Genomic DNA, 19242 nt, shown 5'->3' with positions numbered 1-19242 from the left:
TCAGATGGTTTCCTTCTCTTCCTCCTCCTCTTCCTCTTTTACTTCCTCCTTCATTTTTTTCTGCATTTAATGTGTTAAAAACTGAAATGAAGGTTATAAACCTGAGAATGATGATATCATACTTGGTGAAGTTGATTACAGTCATCAGTTGGGTATGGTATAATAGCAAAGTAAAATTAAGTGGAAGCACTGAGGAAGGTAGGGTGATACAGAGGAAAGTGAGGCATACAAGTCCAGTGCTTGACTCCAGTCTTTTCTGTGATGGGACCTTGAGGAAAATCACCGAGTATCTCATCTTCAAGTTGCTTACATTTAAAATGAAGACCACAGTTACAACCTTGCATTGTTGAGAAGGCACCTAGTGGGTTCATAGCAAATTGTTTTCATCTTTTATTCATTCTTTTCCCCCACAGTATGTCAGAGTGAGCACTCCACAAGAACGATCCCAGGCCATATGCACCATCCCAGGCAATATGCACCATAAATTCACTTTAGGTAAAAGATTCACAGCCCATTTTGTTCAGCAGTGGTATTTCAAGGAAGTCACACTCCACAGATATTTCTGCTTTTATAAGATGGACCAAATATTGACTTATACGTAAGATGAATCTGTATTTTTGATAAATAGGAATTTAAAAATGACTAATATATATATATATATATATATATATATATATATATATATATATAGTTTTCTTTGTGTTTCATTAGTTTTTAAATTTCATTATTTGATGAAAAATATTATTTGTGCCATAAAAATGTTTATAGTAGCTACAATATATTGATCTTAAAACATATTTTCTAAGAAAATCATAGCACACTGAACCCTGCATTGTGGAAGTTAGTAAGCGACACGGGCAGTACAACAGTTACAATACCAATGGATTCTTTCTGAATACCTCACAAAAGCTGAAGGTCAGAAGGAATAATAAAACCATCTCTGCATGAGGTAAAGAAGATTTTGCTAATGACCACACAGAGAGAGCCCTTCTTAAGGTATATGTGAACCTCTAAAAAAAAAAAAAAATCAGATTCAAGGCTGAGGATAGAGCACAGTGGCATAGCACTTGCCTAGCATGCACAAGGACTGGGGTTTGATTCACCAGAGGATCAAAACTACATAATACTCCAAGTCCTAAAAATAATTCCTCTTTCTTATAGGATTAAATCTCTTAATACCATCTATTTACTTGACTTTCTGACTGCCCTAACGTATCTCATCTACCTACCTTCATTATTTTGAAGGTTTAAGAAGTAAAAGAATATTTAGACCAGTAATTTTTGTTCAAGCACTAAGATGGAGGAAGGGGGAGAGGAGAAATAAAGTATAATAAACCTCATACTATTGGTAAATGTACCAAAGGAAAGTTTAAAAATACTATCTTCGTTAGTGATGCAATATGTAATATGGAATGATAAAGTACTAATGTTTTAAAACTAAGGAGTGAGAAACACAGATTTAATCTGGGCATATTAATTTAGAGAAAACAAGTGATAAGACATTGATTCTGACTGACAATTAAGGAATAAAATAATTCCTGCCAAGTTTATTGTTCTGCATGTATCCACTATTTATAAAACATTTGTGCTTCCATCTGTTTCTGTTTGGGATTAGTGGAACACCTGTTATTGTTTAGCTGGAGTTCATTATTAATTATTGGTAATGAGTTTTTTAAACTATAATTTGACTTTTCCCTCTGGGATTCAGTAATTCTCTTGGAGAATATTGTCACACCCTCAAAAGGAGCCCAAACTGTAGTTCATGGTCGAAAACCTTGTTGATGCCATGTGCAGGTGCTGATACTGTGACATCAAGTCCCCAGTTTTGCTTTATGTACCAAGAAATAAAATACTCCTAAGGTATCCTTAAAAGTTTTAGTTAACATGTATATTATATTAATTAAAGTGCTCTGGCACTCCACAGTGAATAGTGAATGTGCAATATACTTTGATTGGAGATAATTCCTACTTCATTTTAAATACCATCACAATATGCCAGTGTAAACTACAAGGATCAGATCATTTTGCCCTATCTCAATTTCTCCTCTACTGACTCATTTTATATTAAGTTGGAACAATAAGAACAAAGTCTGTTTAAATCTAGAAAGTGAACATATACTATCAAGGCTGGTCATATGAGCAGCTGGAATAGACATATATCTACTTTTTTTTTTTTTTAAGATACCATGAACACTGGATTCCCTCCCCACTGCTGAAGAAAAAGTCCTTTATCTTCCCTTTAATGTCAGAACAACCTCACCATGAGACCCCTTGATTCTGTAGATTGTCAGTTTTACATATTTGAATAGCTGTTCGAGGGGAGGGAGGAAAAGGAGAGAAAGGGGTGGGGGGGTGAGAGAGAGAGAGAGAGAGAGAGAGAGAGAGAGAGAGATCCTGTTCCTGTGGTGTCTGTCTTAAAGGTAATAACCCTCACTTTCCCTCTAAAGATTAAGACTATCTACTTGTCATTTTCTTATGAGAGAACTACTAAAACTGGTCAATACAGACATCATTTGCAACACTGCAAATCAATTCATGATGCTTTCTTTGTTTTCTCTAAAAATTAATAGTAGAGATGTTGAAGATAAAATTCTTTTAGATTTATTTATATATGACCTTCCTAATAATTCCAATTTCCTCTTCAATATTTCATGGCTAAGAACATTCTTCTCAAGCGACACTTGTACCAGTAGTTTCATTCACTCTTTAAATTCTTAAGGAAACATCATGATCTTGTCAGTTTCATATTCCCTCTTCATCAATTTCTACTTGGGCTTAGTGAATTGAATGGATTTCTGAACAGAGTCATCCAAGTTAAAGAGATGAATTTCTAAAAGTAAGAAGTCACGTGACTCACAGACCTCTTTATATTCCCTGTAGATAAAGAAAACAATTTCAATGTCAGTACAAGGACTAAGGCAAGTGTGCTTTTGGTTAGAATTTTAAAGCTTTTTTTTTTCTTTTTAGCTTTCATCTCCATAGCTAGAAGGATTAAAGTTTAATATAAGTTAAAGTTTATTTCTTACGAATTATCCCACCATTACAATCCCAGAAATTGTTTGACTTTTACTTGAGCCAAGAATTTATGTCAAGGTAATTTATTTTACTTTCTGTGTTGTTTACTTTCCTAAAATTGAGGGTACTCACCTACCAAAATCTTCTCTGACTATAATAGGGTATTCTTTGGCAGCCTGTATTTCAATTCAGTGAGTTTCAAGTCCATAGCTAGAAAATCCTCAAGTAGTTAAGTTAGTACTCTCACTTTATTAAGATCCTTTTCTTAAACTTCAGTGGTACTTTACTATATTTTTGGTTTAATCTTTCAGAGAAGAGGTCAAATGTAATAGCAGTATAGTCACTGTTATTTAATGGTTTAATCTGATAGATTTCACTTGGTGTATTAAAGAAGACTAGGTAAAATTTAGCCTTTCTTTATACTTTCCCCAAAAATCCTGCTCCAAGGTAGGCAACCTTCCAAAAAATATGCTTATTTTAATTCCAAACATCTAATTATTTTACACAACAAAAGCTTTGGGAGTTGCAGTGTTTAATCAGTAAGTATTTATTGAATTCCCTCAGCCAGCTGATAGTCAAGAGACAAGACATGACTTGAATAACTGTCTAACTAATAATAACTCGGTAAGTGTGCAGTAGAGACCCCCAAAATATACACACTACTCTTAGTACACCAGAAACAGTGATTTAAATTCACAACCTGGATATCTTAATTATTTAAAAAAAAAGAATTAAATCATCTTAGAATATGTGGACAGTGAATATTTTGATGAGAATTTACACAAAAAAATTAAGTGCTTATTTTATACATTCCCAATTTTAAAGATGCGTATACTCTAAATAGGAAACATCTTCAGAAAGGGACTCACTGCTCAGCAGCTTTCATCCCTGAGTCTGCATCGAACCAATTCCAGATTTGAAATACATCTTTAATCGGTTCCAGCATGGTATTAGAACATGGATCATTAAATGCAACAGCTGATTTTTTGAAATCTATGATGATAGATACTTCCTTTGAAAAGAAAATGTTTTCTTCTTCATTCCATAATAGCAAAACACTTTCATTTTTATGTTTGTGAACATGAACTAGAAAAAAAATTCAATCAGTTTTCTCATCTACGCATTGTCTATTTCCTTCTGATTCTTGCCTATACGTCTAAGCATTTGTGTCCATAAAACCACAGCTTTGAGCACATAGATCTTTAGATGAAAAGGATCTTTTAGTAAAATAGCATCCCTTAGGTTCTTGCCATGCTGAAAGCCTAAGTAACTGAGAATAATATGTTTTTCTTTGAAATGTATTGTTCACTCATTCATTGATTTTCAAATCTGAGAAAATTCATTGTCATCTGAAGACTCATCTCACTTGTAGAATCAATTTTAATTTCAGCCTGATCTTTAGAATCTAGCCTGTTGCTATCTTTTTTAATTCATCTTTTGATTTATTTAATAATTTTGAGGTATCTTTCTCTGTCACTTTTCTTCTCTGCAGTAATGTGTGAAAAAAGGAATATTCTGAATCTTCAACTGTTCAATGAAATTAAAATAAGGCTAGTAAAATGGTGTCTCTCAGCTTCTATTATGTCTTCCTAAATAATGATACAAAACTACTAAACACAGTCAGGTGAGAGAGCCAAAGAGCCAATTAAAAAGGAAACTTCTGGTTTCTGAGTTTACCTCAGAGGAGAAAAAAGGACTTGAGGTTTAGGTTCAGCAGAGATTTTTCCACAGGAATCTTTAACAAGGAGTATAAAACTCCACATCTTTTCACATAACATAACACAGATTTGAATATGTCACACAAAGAAGATATTATGGAAATATGTTAATAATTATAATTAAATAGACTTAACACCACAATTCAATTTTAAAAATGTATTCTTAAGCATTGTTTAAAATAATTGACAAAATAATTTCTAAGTTAATGAAATGAAAAAATGTTCAATATGTTAGAAAAATATGATTGTGAAGATTGCAAAGTGTGCCTTCAATTTTTAAAATTGTTCAATGTTGCTACATAGTATTTGCAATGGAGACAACATTTTTATTCTGTTTACAATTAAATTTTCTTTTTGTTACTTAAAATTTCTATATATTAATAAGGCAATCAATATTTTTCTTTACAAAATTGTTAGGATAGCTACAAAATTAAAAACTAAACAAAACCCTCATATTACTATAATGGACCTCAATAGCACACTAAGAAACAATGGAGAAAATATAAATTTGGTGTGTCACACAGGCTGGATATTATCATTTGCCTGTTTGTTTTTTGAAACCTCAACTTTACCAAATTTGTATCTTGAGTCATTTATTAAAATTTATTTATTAGATCTATGGAATATATAAAAATTGAAGTGGGCTTGAGACACTTTTCAGGTCTGGCAATATGGAACTGAGGATACAAACAACAAGACTAAAGGAATATTTAAGGCTCAGAATCATGAAATCTTGAATTGTTCTTTTGTAATTATCTCTGCTAGACTCTTGAAATATTTTGCATTTTCCTAATAAAGACTTAGAAAGTGTATATTATAATCTTTTTCTTATAGAGGAAAGAATTGCAACACAACCAGTTTATGTTATTTGTAAAGGTCTCACAAAGTTGCAGACAGATAATTCAAACTGAGACTTATGAGTTTGTAAATCCTTAGGATAGGATTAATACCAAATCTAGATAGATTTTCCAGATATAGATGAGGAACTGCTAGTTCCCTTTACTTGGTACTCAAGGAATCTAAAAAGAGAAACAAAATTGGAATTGCACAAGATGATTAGAAGAGAATGGAATTAGAAAGAGTGAAACAAAGCTTGATTTTAGAACAGTAGATAGAGAAAATTAACATAATTTTGGAATTATAATGCAGGTAGAATTATGGGATTTATACCAAAGAAGGGGAATATCAAATTATTCAGAGTTCTTTGGAATGTTAAACCTCATGAATTGTCTAAGTAGGTGACTTGGGAGGACTGGGGTCCCACCTTACTGAAGTAGACAGGGCTGAAGAAGGCAACTTTGAACTTACCATCCGTCCTGAAAGCCACATATGGTACCCAGTTGCAAAAGGTGAACATGTGAAGATTCCTATCCAAACATCAGTTGTTTAGCACCTGCTAAATAACAAGGTTCATTATAGTTATTTTCACAGGATTTACTTCATTAATTCTCAAATAAAACTATGTAGTAAGCAGTTAATCAAGTGTGGTGTTTTGGGAAGAGGATAGAGAAAGAGAGGTAGAGTATACAGAGAGGAACTAAAATAAGTCAGAGTACAAATTTTGAATAATTTCTACATGTTTAGCAGTCTAAGCCAAGCACACTAAAGGATATACAAATACTAAAATATAATTTCCAACTTTAACAAGTATATTAGAAAGAAAAAAAGAACTAATAGATAAAAGAAAAAGATAAATTTGGGGATTAGTTTGCATAGTACAAACTATAAATGTTGCAAGTTTCAGATGAGAGACATCAGTGATTCCTGCTATCAAGGAAAGGGGATCCACAGAATCAGAAGGAGGAATGGTATTTGACTCAGTGCTAAGGAATATATAGAGCTTGCTTTATTTGTATATGAAAGAGGAAATGCATTGGAACATGGCAGTGCATGTGAAATTGATGTATTTATAAGACAGGATGAACTAAGATTGAAAAGCATCAGGAAATAAAAAATGAAATGCTTTTAATGTCACATTATAGGACACGTGGTCAACCCAATACAATTGATATTTGGCAAAGTCATTGAAGGATTTAAGTACAAGAAGAATAATAAGAAAGCATAATTTCATAATATATGATCAGGCAGAACTCTACTTAAGGGCTTGATGATGAGAGAAATTTTGTGGAATATTGCTAATTTTGGCGTATGTAAACATAATTTTTTAAGAAAAGAAGGACAAACTTTAGAAAGTCATTATTTCTGGAGTGGTCATGGGAACTGTGATTAGGTGACTTAGGAAATGAATGTTTCAACCCCCAATGCTACAAACTATCTCCAAATTGAGATTCAAGTAAGTCGTGAAATATCATTGAGGTCTCAACTAAATGAAAATCAACAATGATTTAGGCAGTACTCTCCTCCCAAAGCAGCACAGTAAGAGCTAGAATTGTATGTGTTCATAACCTAAATGAGGTTAACATTTTATTTTCCTTCATTAGATGACTTTTGATGTTATTTGATTTTTAGTTCATTTTTATTCTTCAGAGACACTCCTCTAATGCAGAAATATATAGGAGTCAGAACAGACTCCAAAGCAAAACTGCATGGACTCAAACCTAGTCCGTGCTACTTGGTGGAATGTGACTTTGTCATGTTGGTCAACCTCATTGAGTCCCTTCCTCCTTTGTACCATTAGGCTGGTAGTGGTAGGGTTGTTGAGTCAAAGAGTAGATAATCGAAGTATGTTTGAAGTGCGTGGCCCTCTCAGTATTGGCTCCTCTTTATGGGTGAATACATAGCTGTGCCCTATCTCTATTATGACAGACGAGTTTTGATAAAGATAAAAAAAAACATTTTTCCCTACATTAGCCATTTCACATCTGTTTGCCTTGCTTCTACTGTCTATATCATATGGATAATCTTATTAAATAATTTATAGTATTATATTGAAGATTGTGTTAAGATATTCTGTAGTAGACACATAAAAAAAGTTTGGTTCAGTGTTCTCTAGGTTCTAGGAACTATGATAGATTCTGAGGATGTAGCAGTAAACAAAATATGCCTGGTGCTTACCCTCATGAAGCCCAGACCAAATTTAAGCAGAGCTTATCTCTAGTCAACAGTGTACAATCAGAAAAAAAAGTTATTGTTGTTATTATTATTAAAAGAGAAGAAATATAATATGAGTAATACCTACAGTTGTAGTTATGCTTCTGTATTTAATATGCCTATGTAATTGGTCCTATGAAAGATTAAAAAAATAAAGTGTATTGTTAGGTTTACATAAGCTGGAAGTGTGATTCTGTGATATAGAATAATATATTGAGGGCCTCGAGTAATGTTAACAATATTAACTCTTTGTAGTTAAGGGACAGGGAGGATAAAATAAAAACATGCCTTAATATAGTTAAACCAAAATGATTAGCTAAATGGCAAGTCATGTAATATGAATTTCATGCCTACTATTACAAAACATATTTTCTTTTTATGCATATATATTTCAATTGACACATAAAATTGTACATATTTGTAGGGTGCTATGATACTTCAATACATGTATATATTATGAAATGTTCAAATCAGGCTTATCATTCTGTCTTCAGATATTTGTCTTTTTTGTGGTGAAAATATTAAAATATTTTCTTCTAGCTTTTTTAAAATATAAATTTCTTTACCATTGCAATAGAACAGCAGCAACATATTTCTCCTGTCTATCTGTAGTTCTGTGCATCAATAGATGAATGGAGTTTTAAGAGTGTGATATATATGTGTATATATATATATATATATATATATATATATATATATATATACACACACACACATACAAACACACAATGTAATGCTATTCAGATTTTCAATTTACATGTAGGAAATGTTCTAGTTCTCCAATTTGAGAGAAAATTTCCAATGAATCTATTATGAATAATTCCCCTTAACAATGGTAAAAAAGAGAAATTATAGTACCAAGAGAACCCAAGATATTAGAAGTTTAGACATACAACATTTATCTAAAAGTGAAATCTTTCAGAAAACATTCTTGTACCCATTTCATTTATTGCAGTTTAGGTCACTTTATGTGTTTGATGGAATTCCCTTTGAATTCATTAATGGAAATTTTGACCTATCTCTCAGACTTTGCTGAAGTCTGGAACATGGACTTTCTTCTTAATCTACAGTAAACTAAAGCCCAGAAGCTCTGATTTAGCCATGTAATAACAAAAATTGGTGACACAACATTTACAAAATGAATTTCAGAAAGATTTCTGAAGTAGCAAATGAAAAATTGTTGGAGCCGTAAGGTAAGATAGGAAAGAATTAAGTAGAATGACTCTTGCCATAAAATGAATTAACTATTTAAGAAAAAAATTAAATAAATATAGGCAAGTTACTCAACTTTCCTGGGCCTGTTCCCTCATCTATAAAATGGAATAATAGACATTACTTTATAGAAATAAGACATAGTTTAAACTTATGCACATACATATACACTTGAAACATTGAGCTATCATAATCATAACAAACACTATTTAAGTGTCTCATGGGGATGATGGTTCCCAGATATAGAAAAATTCCCAGATATATAGTTTCTCTACCCACTACTTTTTTTAAGTTTCTGATTCAATTATCAAATATTATTATGATTCCCTGCAGAGCAAATTTTTGTTTGTTTGTTTGTTTGTTTTTACTGCCTTATATACACCATCAACAAACATTTGCCTTTAAATCCCCACTGCCTCATACTTTCATACCTTGCCAGAAACATGGTATGTGTGTTGAGTTGAATTCTTGATGTACAATATTTATCTCAATGAAAAAAAAATGTTTATTCCAGAGTAGACCTCTTTATTCATTCCTAGAAATAATCTTGTTTTTTAAAATGATGACAGGTTTCTAAGCATTGCAAATAGGCCTCTGTAAAGATTTCTTAAAGAGTTACTGGTAGTATCTCGGGAGACAGAAGCTTGGAATTAGCAAAGCCAAGCCTGATGCAAGCATCAGTAAACTGCAGACAGCATACATAATTAGGCTAAACAGAGAAAAAAATGAAAATCTATGTTTAATGATGGGAGTGCCTAGTCCCTGGACTTGCCATAACCCTGGGGAGAGTTACCTTCTAATTACTGGAAAACTGTGGAAGCTGTTTGAGGTAAATGTATCAAATTGTCATACTTGTCTGAATCAATCCATGAAACATTCTAGTCACTCTGATTAGCTGGGATGCATACAGAAATAGATGCAAGTACTTCTAAGCAGATGCAATTCCATTGATGCTTCTTTTCCCACTCTTTCCTTAGGATAAAACATTTTTAGGTTGGGGCAAAAGCTAGTAAATAAGTATTCTCTTCTTTTAATACATTGTTCATATGGCTTCATTTTCTCTATGTCTAGAAAGGAAACAGAAAGAAGGCGTAAGGTTTCATTTTTCTCACTTGCTCAGAATTTTTTCTACTAGACTTCTGAGAGAGGCACCAGTTTCAACAGGAATGTCTTTTTTTGTGAGGGAACATTTATTAAAGTGTCTTTTTGGTCTAGCCTTGTCACTATTAATGGCATAGACCTGCTTGTCAGACAAGAATAAATTCCTTCTCAGATAACCTACTGGGACTATTCAAAGCCTGCCCTAAAAGTGTGAAAAAGAACAAATAATACAGAATAATTTGAATTGCTGCATGAGAATCAAGAAAAATTAAAGCTTAATCAAAGAATTATCAAATTAATTAGGTGCTATTTACTAATGTGTCATGTTTTGCAAAAATGTCATCTTTCAGCTTATAAGAGTAAGAATTAAAAAGGAATTCCAGTGATTTATGTGAATACATCCCTCCAGTGTTGTGACCTTAGATACAGTGAATTAAAAATACCCAATGTAGGACTCTAACCATTCAAATAGATGTTCAATTCTTATTCCTTTTCTTAAGCAATCCTTATTTTAAATGTGGAAATAATGCATAGAATCCATAGCTGTTTATATATAGCTAACTATTTTCAGAGAGGTGTATTTGATAAGCAAATCTTTTTTTTTCCTTAGCTTTTTTTTTTCCTAAGCTTTTTTTTTCCTATATAGCATTTTTATGTTTGCATGAGATGAAGACAGTTTTGTAAAAGTAACTTTAGTGTTAATGACTTTAGGGTGTTCAGCTAGTTGCTCAACATTTTTGAGTAGCTCTATAACTTCTGTCCTAGCTTAATATATTTTATATTTTAGTTTTCTAAAATATGCTATGATAAGGCATAATATTGTTATTCCCACATACTAGTAATAATTACCCCAAATTTGAAGGGCAATTTGTTTTGCCTATCTATATCTTCATCAACATCCATGTTGAGATGTTCAAAGTCCCTTGATTAATCAATTTCCTAGCAGTTGCTGAATCTCTATTATGTACTAGATGCTAGTGGTCATAACATGAGCTTCAAAGGAGAAGGTGATAACAACTCAATCAAAGATTATTACAAATAAAGCAATGAACTATATAAAGCAGTGAAGGTAGAAAAATGAAAAGAAGTACTAATTAAGTACTAAATCATCTGATGCAGATTATTCTCACTATAAATACCTAAAGAATAGGGGCTGCAGTGTTTGGGGCAAGCTTCATCAGGCATATCCTGCCAGTGTTCAGAAATCTTCTGTTTTATTATGGTTTTAATTATTAATTACTTACAATGGCTCAGTATTTATTCCTCTTTGGATGACCAATGATTTTTTTATTCCTATAGGGGAAAATGTAAAAGGAGAATTTTTTAAAAATTAATAATACCAAACGAGGAATCAATACAGGATAAAAACTGAACAAAATAACATCAAAACATATAGATGTAATCTACACCACAGTTTTCTTTCAAATTTGACCCCATCTACCTTACCATCTGTCCTTTGTCATTTGCACTTCTTTATTTATATTCTGTCTTCAAAACACCTAGTACTCTTTTTTATTCCATGTTTCTGCTTTATGATTGGTGCATTGCTTTCCTGAGGGAAAAAGTGTCACCCACATACCACTTTTCATTGCTATCATCCAGTGCTTAGGTAAAAAACCCTTGTTTAGTAGACAAGACTCATTTGTAACAATTGGACTGTCATATAAAAGGTGAGTGAAAATAGATGTGGAAAAAAGCACCATATGCCCTATTGAAACACTCTGTGAGCTACAAACTGATGATTTAATATTCTTTTATATGGTGGTTCCATAAGAGGGAAGCCTTTTCCATTTTCCATAATTCATGGTAATGATTATATCAATAATGATTTTCTCCCAGAGGAATATGATTTTTATGTAATTATGAAGAGCCTCCTGGCAGACACTGGATAAACAGGGTACATTATTTTAAATGACAAAATATTATCAATTACACAGAATTTAAAACAAGAAGAGAGATTGGCTGACCTCCAAACATGGCATTCATGTGAGAATACATTTGTGAATTTAATTATGGTGCTAAGGCTATTAAATAACATTTATTAACACATTCCAATTTTATTCTTTTTTGTGACATATTTAAGTTTATGTTATGGGCCTGTAGTTGAAAAGATGTGGAGTTTTATCCTCCTTATTAAAGCATCCTCTAGAAAATTCTCTGCTAAAGCAAAACGTCAAGTCCTTTTTTCTCCTCTGAGGTAAACTCTGAAACCAGAAGGTTCCTTTTTAATTGGCTCTTTGGCTCTGCTTCAGGCTTTCATGTCTCTTTGAATTGCTTGTGAATATAGAATATTTACTTGTGTTAGAGACAAAAAATAAAAAAACAAAAACAAAATGTAGAGATTTTCCTGCAGGTAGAAAAAAAAAGGAAAAAGTGGGGCAATCGCAAGTTTCTTCCTTTTTTGCTCAGGCCCTGGTGGTATGGAAATAGTTTAAAGAGTGGTTAAAGAGTGCCAAACTGATTTATTTATTTTTATATGAATGAGATCCTTGGAGAGTAGAGCAACAACCCTATTTTCCAAATGTCTGTAATTGCTTAAAAAAAAATATCCCCTTGCATTCGAAGATAACAAAAAACGAAATTCCCAAAGAACTTTGCTTTGTATGCTAGAATTAGAGATGTAGGAAAACTCAGTCCTCCAGAGATTAATCTGTGTCTGCCTTTTAAGGATTTTTGAGGACTTTCAGAGAAGAAGACAATATAAGGACCATATATAATGAGAAGATTCAACACTTACTGAGGGCCTAAGGAAGGCCAGGCACTGCCTTAAGCTCTGGGTAGGGATCATTTCATTTCATTGACGTAAAGGGCTATCAGTACCTTTATAACTTCACCTAAGAAAAGTGAGAGAAGTTCAACTAAGGGGGAGTTATGTAATTTACTGAGATGCCTATATACTGTCCCAGGATTTAAAGAGAATTACAAGTATGTTTTAAAGGGGGTTACTACCTTTGGGATCCCCCCCTTTTTTTAGTTTTCTGCACTCTCTTTCCTAAATAGTATAATTCAAACAATTATATAATCACTGTCTTATATGATTTAAATTTGACATGTACTGCTGAGTCTTTGTATCATAACTTCCATAAAAAAGCAAGTACTTTGGTGAATAACCTTTAGGTGCCTCATCAGTTGGCAAGTATTGGAGGACTCCTGATGTAAGTGCACAAGTAACTTAGCACCAAAATTGTTGAGGGAATCTTGGGTATGGTTTGCTCTTAAACTTGCATCCTTAAAATGGCCACAAAACTTGATAAAATATTGCCCAGTATAATTGTTAGATTTTTAAATATTATTATTACTATTATTTTGTGATGCTGGAGCTTAAACCTTTGGGTGCTCTATCTTGAGTTATATCCCCAGGCAATTTTATTTTGTGTTTGGTGGCGGAGTCTTGTTAAATTGCTGAGGTTGGCCTTGAACTTGTGATCCTCCTGCCTGGGAACAGAGGAGTGCACCACCCTAACTGGCTATTACAATTATTTAAATGAGAATGCACTCAATCAAATTAATATTTTTTCCAACCAGCCTTGGCCTTTGTATAAAATTAAAATACATTCACACTCATTTGTATCTCATATTCCTTTTTCCCCTCACTGTATATGCAATTTTATATGCAATTTGCTGTGGGGTTGAAAGAGGAATTGTTTGGATAACTTGAAGAAACAATTTAATAAACATGAAGAAATAAAAATTCTGAAAGTTGAAAATACTCTAGTTGACAATCTAGCTAGAGTTATGGAAATAAATTATTGTAACTTGGAGACTGGGCTTTAAGTATGGGATCTCTACAGTGGGCTACTTCAAGTCAATTCAGTACTGATGCTAAACAGAACATGACCACTGAAGAAAACTATAAAATTAGTTTATTTTGGGAAGTAGATACTTGCAAAACTTTCAATGATAATGAGGTCATTAATTTTAAGAGTTCAAATTATTGTCATTTATCTTGACTTGCCAAATAGAAAAATAAAAATATATATATATATACTTTCATCTTAAGTTTGACCTCAATGCATGACCTTGATTTAGCTATTTATCCTTCCAGGGACCATTTTCTAACCATCTTAAAAATTAAGGTGTTGGAAGGGATGATTTCAAAGTCTCTTGAATATTCCTTAACTCTATGATTACAATTCTATGTATCTATGCATCTACTTTTGTTATATCTGAACATTCAGTATTCTGTCATAAACCAGGTGCAAAATGAATGGAACAATGAAATAATCTTGAATCAATTACATTTGCTTTCTTTAGTTGTATGCTGTATGGAAAATTATTTCTACTACATAAATTGAAAATAAGGAAGAAAAAACATTAATACCACCTTTATCATTTTTAATCAAAAGAATGTATGAAATATGTATTTGGCTGCTATTCCTTGCTTTCCATCAAAGTGAATATGCAAATATATGATAACACATGAAAATATTAGAGAAGATTTATATCAGGATACAAAGAAATCATCCCAGTAGAAACATTTTGGCCTGGAGGATACTCTTTGATCTAAGAAGTTGAAGCTTTTGTTGTCTTAAGCACCTTACAGTGGATCATTTGGCCAATTTTTGCTAAGTAATCCATTTGCTTAAAACTTTTCTAAAATTATGAAAAAATCTTGATAATTAACTAATCATATATTACCAATTATATATTTTAGTAATAACTCAATAAAGTAACTATGAATTCGTCTTCTGAGCCCCTCTATATAGGTACTCTGACAAAAATCTAAACTATATATATAGGAATGACAGTCATGACTAAGCAATTAGTTGATGAACAGCAAGTAGCTGAGTGCATGGAACACATGCTGCCTTTATCAGAGTTCTGTATTTATTTGTTCCCAGATGTCCAAGTCAGACTGTGAAAGTCATTCTTTATTTTTTTTCTCACTCATCATATCAAAATATATTTAAAAGTAATATTAGGTCTACTTCAAAATATACTTTGAACTCATCTATTTCTCTACAACTTGTTTTTCATTGACCATATATTTTAAATCACCACCCATTACTCTGAGTAGCATTCCTTATAACCTTTTCCTGATAAATTTTGTAGTAGGATGTTTATTTCCATTTTGCTTAATTAGCTGCTATTTTTGCCTCAGACCAATAGACTCTCAGCCCCCTGTATTAGGAGATTCTGTTTACTGTTATAACTGAATATCCTAGAAAAGTATCTTGTAACAGGTTTTCAATAAACATTTGTTGCAAGAGTGAATGATTCTCCACTGTGAAACACCTAGTCCAGGCAAGTATCATCCCTCACCCAGGTCACTGTAATCACCTCCAAATGACCTGCTATTTCTCATGTGTTTTCTTTACAAACCTTATTTTTGCTCACAAAGATGTCAATGATCTTTTTAAAGTCTACTTATCATACTAACTTTTTTTAAATTTACTATTACCTTTAGAAGAGTCCAAACTGCAAATACATTCTAGAATGCTCTGTATGAGGTGGTAGCATTTACACATAACCCTATATAGATTACTGGGGCCCTGCTTTTTGGTGACCCTGGTCTTACTTCACTGTTCAACTTAGCCTCGTCTCTTTCCCGCAATCATTCTTTGCCTCATCAACCTATTTTGATTGTCCTGCATTTATGGGATCTGAAATATTCTGTCTTGCTTGTTAATCACCAGCATTGCTTTATCATTAATGTAAAATTCATGACAACAAGGCACTGCACTGCTGTCTCAGTGATTTCATTTGTATGATTATCTCCATAAACACTCATAACAACCCAGCTGGAACACATACTATTTTCTTCATTTTACCTTGAAACAACTGAGACCTCAGTTAAGTGATAATTGCCTATTTATGGTCTACACATTTTGCAAGAACAAGTCTCTTCAAGGCACTCAATAAACATTGTTGCATGAATAAATGAATTTCCTATGTGACCTACCTACCTAGTTCAGTCCAGCATCATCTCTTACTTGGGTCACATGTCCTGTACATCATATGCATCATTGTATACTCAAAGCAAGCCTTAAGTAGTCATATAATAACTACTCAATAACTATATATTAAAAGATTTTGTGAATAAGTAGGGGGTCTACAGTGGACACCAAAAATCCCAAGCCCTAGACTTGAGCAACGTATCATACCCAAGTCAAGATATTACAGTTTATAATAAATTTTAAAAATGTATCTCTATCATTAAAGACAAATATTTGCAATTAATCGTTTTGCCAATGAGAGAGCAAATTACAAGTTTAAAAAACTGAGAGATTGGTCAAAAAATTCTAACATCACAGTGCTCTGGACTATGACAAGGCTCTAGGAGTGGTAATGGTGAGTGAGGTTTCTCGATGTTTTTTGTTTGTTTGTTTGTTTTGTTTTGTTGTTTCTTCTTTACCAAACCTTTTTATTTCCCCATTGAGACTGACTGTGTTTTGGTCTTTTATAATATAAACTGTATTTCATATTCATTCTCTCTCTCTCTCTCTCTCTCTCTCTCTCTCTCTCTGATTTTCCATGCATATTCTCTTTCATACTGTTGTGTCTTTCTTTGAGGAGAATTGTAGGGTTACCCTTGGGGTTGAGAGGTTTCTAGAGCAGAAAAAGGATGCAAAGTATAGTTGTAGAATTTCAGCAATACAAAAATTCAAGTCTAAAGATTCCTATTTGGAAGTAAAAACCATTCCTACCTTCCCACTTCACACAAACTTCTCCCTTCTTTAGATGATTTTCAATTAGATAGGTCTCTTTTTGACCAGCAAATTGAGCAAATTGGCGAATCTGAAATTATTGAGTGGCAATTTAGGATTTTGATAGATGAGTGGGAAAGGAGTGGTTGTAACTGATATCACTTTGGAGTCCTACTTCCATTTGGAGTGCTTCAAGAATATAAGGCAGGATACAACAGACACTAGTATGGCAATATGTAAATCAATGGAAGTGTAACTGATGTGATTCTGCAATCTGTATATGGGGTAAAATGGGAGTTCATAACCCACTTGAATCAAAGTGTGAAATATGATATGTCAAGAACTATGTAATGTTTTGAACAACCAACAATAAAAAAAAATAAAAAATAAAAAAAATTAAAAAAAAGAATATAAGGCAGGAGGTAAACTCAGTAAGGAGACTTGAAGGTCAAAGTATCCTATTAATGCATAGCCTAAGCATAATCTCACGTCTTAGTTTAAAATATAAAACTATGTTTAATTTATATTCCTTTAAATTTATTATTTTTTAAGTTCTAAACTTTAAAAAATATTATTCTACAAATTACAAACATAGTCTAGGAAATATGCCAATTTTTAAGTGACAATATTACTTTAAAAACTTGACAATTATTTTCTAACTAAACTCATATCTTCCCTCTTTCTTTCTTTCTTTCTTTCTTTCTTTCTTTCTTTCTTTCTTTCTTTCTTTCTTTTCTTTTCTTTCTTTCTTTATTTTAGTACTGGGGATTGAACTCCGGGGCACTCAGCCACTGAGCCACATCCCCAGCCCAATTTTGTAGTTCATTAGAGACAGGATCTCACTGAGTTGCTTAGTGTCTCACCATTGCTAAAGCTGGCTTTGAATTCTTGATCCTTCTATCTCAGCCTCCCAAGCTGTTGGGATTCCAGACTTGTGCCACAACACCTAGCCCACTTTATTTTTAAGTCATAGGTCTCCAAATGCCTTGAGACCCTCATACTCTCCCCATCCCAAGATCCACTCCCACTCAGTGTTTGGAAGATTGGAGGTCTTTCCAAAATGTTTATAGTCCTTGGAGTATAAGTCTCAATACCTTCAGGTAAACACACTCAGGGTCTAGAGAATAAAGTCTCTATAAGACATTATAGAAAAATATATCCTCAACATTTGTTGGAAGATTTGGCAGAAGATAGGCCCCAGTTGTCTGCAAATGGTTTCCCACCAGGGAATTTCATTCACAAAGAAATTAGACAGATTCAACTTTAGTAGAGTGAATTGCTTTTTTCCTTCATGCAATCTGAATTCAGCACATAGCCTCCTTCCTACTTGACTTGAGATTCTAAGTAATCCCATTCATCATTTTAGCAAAGTAAAGAAAATGTCAGTCACTTAGATCATTGTAAGGAATGCACACTGTATACTATCCCCTATAGAATTTGACTAAACCGAAACAACCAAATTGACTTGTGTAAGAAAAAACTCAAAACAATAAAATATTGGCAGCTTACAAACATGCAATTCAGGTATTATGGAAATAAGCCAACTGAAATCACTCAAGAAGCAAAAATAAAGCCAATTCACTAAGTTTGAATGTCAGAAAGATTTTCAGGTAATAGCCTGTAAAGTGAAGGGTACCTTTAGAGTTACAATGTAAATTTCAGCAACCTGAATCTTTCCTTTGGAGAGTAACAATTCACAGGAATTCCAAAGGAATATATTCCTAATAAAATTGTAAGACCTTTTCCTCTGAATGAATTCTGCTCTCTCTGTCATGTTCAATTTTATCTATTTTTGTTTTCTTACTTCAAAAGAAGGCTTCAAATCCTCTTGTGTAATTAGATGGGAATTAAAGTGTAAAAATATTATGAGAAAAAGAATTAATGTTTTGAATTTCTACTATGCATTAGGTGCTTCCTCACTTAATCCTTGTAACACCCTTAAAACCTACCCTCATGTTATAAAGTCCCTAACAGAGGCTTGGAAACAACATGAGATTTTCAAGTTTATATAGCTAATAATGTCAAGTGTTGAAGCTGAAATTCTCACCCCCATTTGAACCCTCAGCATGTAGCTTATATCCTAAACAAATTTACTTTTACATTAAAATTATATAATAACCATAAAATTCTATCAAATATAACTTATATGTGATGCTATGTATGATACATATTATATTCATCTTCCATTTGTGTGTGTGTGTGGTGCTGGGGATTGAACCTAGAGCCTCGTGCATGCGAGGCAAGCACTCTACTAACTGAGCTATATCCCAGCCCAATAGTATATTCATTCACATAGTAAAATGATCTCTGATTTTAATTGGATTCTCTTGACATTATTTGAATGGAGAAGGAGACTTTCTATACATCTGTGCTGAAGTCATGTGTCATGGTCAGGTATGGCTTGTCTAATACACTTTGGTGTTTTCCAGTACAGCAAAAGCTTGTCCCTGCCAGGCATAGCTCTCATTGTCTCCATGGAGGCTGGTGGACACTTAGTT

General features: G+C 32.9%; 1 protein-coding gene across 10 annotated transcripts in view; it reads left to right on the top strand.

Moving 5' to 3' along the window:
- Nucleotides 1-19242, top strand: part of TRDN (triadin) — a 400855-nt gene that overhangs the window by 152938 nt on the left and 228675 nt on the right. The window lies entirely within an intron of this gene.

The sequence above is a fragment of the Spermophilus citellus genome (assembly GCF_964194105.1).
Source record: "Spermophilus citellus genome assembly, chromosome: 5".
Taxonomy (NCBI): domain Eukaryota; kingdom Metazoa; phylum Chordata; class Mammalia; order Rodentia; family Sciuridae; genus Spermophilus; species Spermophilus citellus.
The sequence above is the reverse complement of the archived record's forward strand: the minus strand, read 5'-3'. Positions and strand labels throughout refer to the sequence as shown.